Source organism: Capricornis sumatraensis, chromosome 6 (genome assembly GCF_032405125.1).
Source record: "Capricornis sumatraensis isolate serow.1 chromosome 6, serow.2, whole genome shotgun sequence".
NCBI classification, from domain to species: Eukaryota; Metazoa; Chordata; class Mammalia; order Artiodactyla; family Bovidae; genus Capricornis; species Capricornis sumatraensis.
In genome coordinates, this window is record NC_091074.1 from 14,448,038 (window position 1) to 14,450,759 (window position 2,722).

A 2,722-nucleotide genomic window follows, 5' to 3' on the forward strand; every position below is an offset into this window, starting at 1 on the left:
TGAAGCTGGGAGACTCAGGTTTTAGATAGAAGAGGGATATGACCAACACAGAAGGCATTCAGTTTTGACTTGATTGTAAAGGATAACTTTTGGGAAGTCAAAGAGGAGAGATGAAAAGGGATATTTAATTCCCAAAAGCCTTTTTGTAGTACTTGAGATAGTGAATATTTTCTTAGAGAAAGGAAAAAAATTGGTAGAAGTCACGCTAACTTTGTCAGCATGTATATTAAAATTGGAACGATCCTGAGAAGATCAGCATTTCCTGAACAAGGGTGATACACAAATTTATGAAGCGTTCCATATTTTTTTTTGGACCGGGAGTTTGGGGTTAGTAATGGGTTGGCCAAAAACTTCATTCTGGTTTTTCCATAACATCATATGGAAAATCCTGAACAAACATTTTGGCCAGCCAATAGATGCAAATGTAGAATGGATGAACAAGATTCTATTGTATAGCACAGGGAACTATATTTAATGTCGTGGGCTAAACTATAGTGGAAAAAAATATTAAAAAGAATGCATACACCTATGTATAACTGAGTCATTTCCCTGTACACCAGAAATTAACACAACATTGTAAATCAACTGAGTGAATGAATGAGTCATGTCTGACTCTTTGCCACCCCATGGACTGTAGCCCTCCAGGCTCCTCTGTCCATCAGCTATACTTCAATAAAAATAAATAAATGAAATGAAAAGAAAAAAGTTGATACTGGTTAAATATAGAAATGAAATATGTTGGATATATTGACAAATAAAATATATTAATAAAGTAAAAAAAAACACCTAGTAAAAGTCATTCTGCTAAAGAGTCATTCTGCTAATTCCCCTGAATCACAACATCTATATTCTGAACACTTTTTAAGCACATGGCTCGCAAAATAATTCATAACCTGAAGACTGTGACAGATGGCAGATTCTGAAAACAGAGAAACTCTTAAAAAAAAAAAAAACTTCTTGAACATTTCTCTATGTATTGTTTGTATTATGTTTTTCCTATCTATCCTGCCCCTGGCTGACTTGAATTAGGTAGCAAAGGATATTTGATTATGTTATATTTCTGCCCTAAGGTTAATGAGTAATATTTGTGATCTGAAACAGCTATATTACATTGATAGTGTCAGGAATGCCTCCAGCTGTGCAAAAAAGGTGTCAAAATGCCAATAACCAAGTGTGTGGGGAAGGTGGTGGGGACTATATCTGGCCACTCAGTGGGCAGGTCATAAACTCTTAATAAGTGGCACTTGGGCTGGGAAAACCTCATAATTTGTCGACACATGTCTTTCCCTCTGAACAACCAAACCCCATCAACTCACAGCCTGCGGCTTTAACTGTTTCCCTGAGCAAATCTCAAGATATTTCTTTCTGACTTTCCTGTAAATAGATGAAGAGAGGAGTCACCTTAGCTTTCAAAAGTCTATTTTAAACCCCTCAATGCAGCTCATCCATTTTCATCTTTTTAAAAGCAAATTACAGCTATGAATTAAATATCTTTAAAATGACATGCACTGAATCACAAGTTTACATTTAAACCTCTTGATAAAGATATGAATCTCGAAGGCCTTTAGAACCAGCTCATAAAATTTCTCATTCAGTTACCTTTAAGGCAGCTGCAAAGACTGCCCCACTTGTCTGGTTTTAAAATGGATTTAAACATTTTTTAAAAATTATTTTTTCCAAGTTAGCATTCATGATAATTTATAAAAATATTTCTTTCTTTCTCTCATTTAATATTTATTGTACCAGGCAGAATTCTAGGATTTGAGTTATTAGTGAAAAGGATAGATGTGTTTGAGAACTGTGTGTGTGTGTGTGTGTGTGTGTGTGTGTGCACGTTTAGTCACTCAGTTGTGTCCAACTCTTTATGACCCGACAGACTGTAGCCCACCAGGCTCCTCTGTCCATGGGATTTCCCAGGCAAGAATACTGGAGTGGGTTGCCATTTCCTTCAGGGGTTCTTCCTGACCCAGGGATCAAACCCTTATCTCCTGCTGTTGCATCTGCATGGGCAAGTGAATTCTTTAGCACTGTGCTATGAGCATAATCCAGTAATGGATTTTGGCTAGTTCTATCCATGAACTGCTTTCATATCCACGGAATTTATTGCAGTCAGGAGATTACTGTGATCTTTTGTGAGGGGACAACCTCGGCAATTACTCACATTGTTCTTGTCCAGCCACTGTGCATAGCATTCCTTTACTCACCAGAATCAGAATCAAGGGGATGGTCCTTCCAACTGGTCCTCCACTCCATTGCCTGCCAGTCGAATAGTTAATCTGCCTACTACGTCTTGAATAACTACAATTCAGAACCTCCACCATTCCGATCTGGGATGATGCTGGAGAAAAAAATCATAAAAAAAGCAAATCTTGATTACTCCCAACGTACTACTTTTTCTGTCTCTCATTTCCTATTTTAGTTTCAGCTATATAGTTATTGGCGCTTCCCTAGTGAAGAATAGGAATTCAGCGATAAAGAATCTGCCTGCCAATGCAGGAGATGTGGGTTCGATCTCTGGGTGTGGCAGATTCCCTGGAGAAGGAAATAGCAACCCACTTCGATATTCTTGCCTGGAAAATCCCATGGACAGAGGAGCCTAGCAGGCTATAGTCCATGAGATCTCAAAGAGTCAGATATGACTGAGCGACTGAGCATGCGCAATATATTCATTAGTCCTGCTTTTTATTCACTGGGGAGAAAAATAAAAGAGATGGGAAAGTGT

General features: G+C 38.1%; 1 non-coding gene across 1 annotated transcript; it reads left to right on the forward strand.

Annotated features, from left to right (window-relative positions):
• Nucleotides 1–202: 202 nt before the first annotated feature.
• LOC138081615 (U6 spliceosomal RNA) lies at nucleotides 203–307 on the forward strand. The gene has a single exon (XR_011145062.1). It is a non-coding gene; the product is annotated as a U6 spliceosomal RNA (small nuclear RNA).
• Nucleotides 308–2,722: the final 2,415 nt, after the last annotated feature.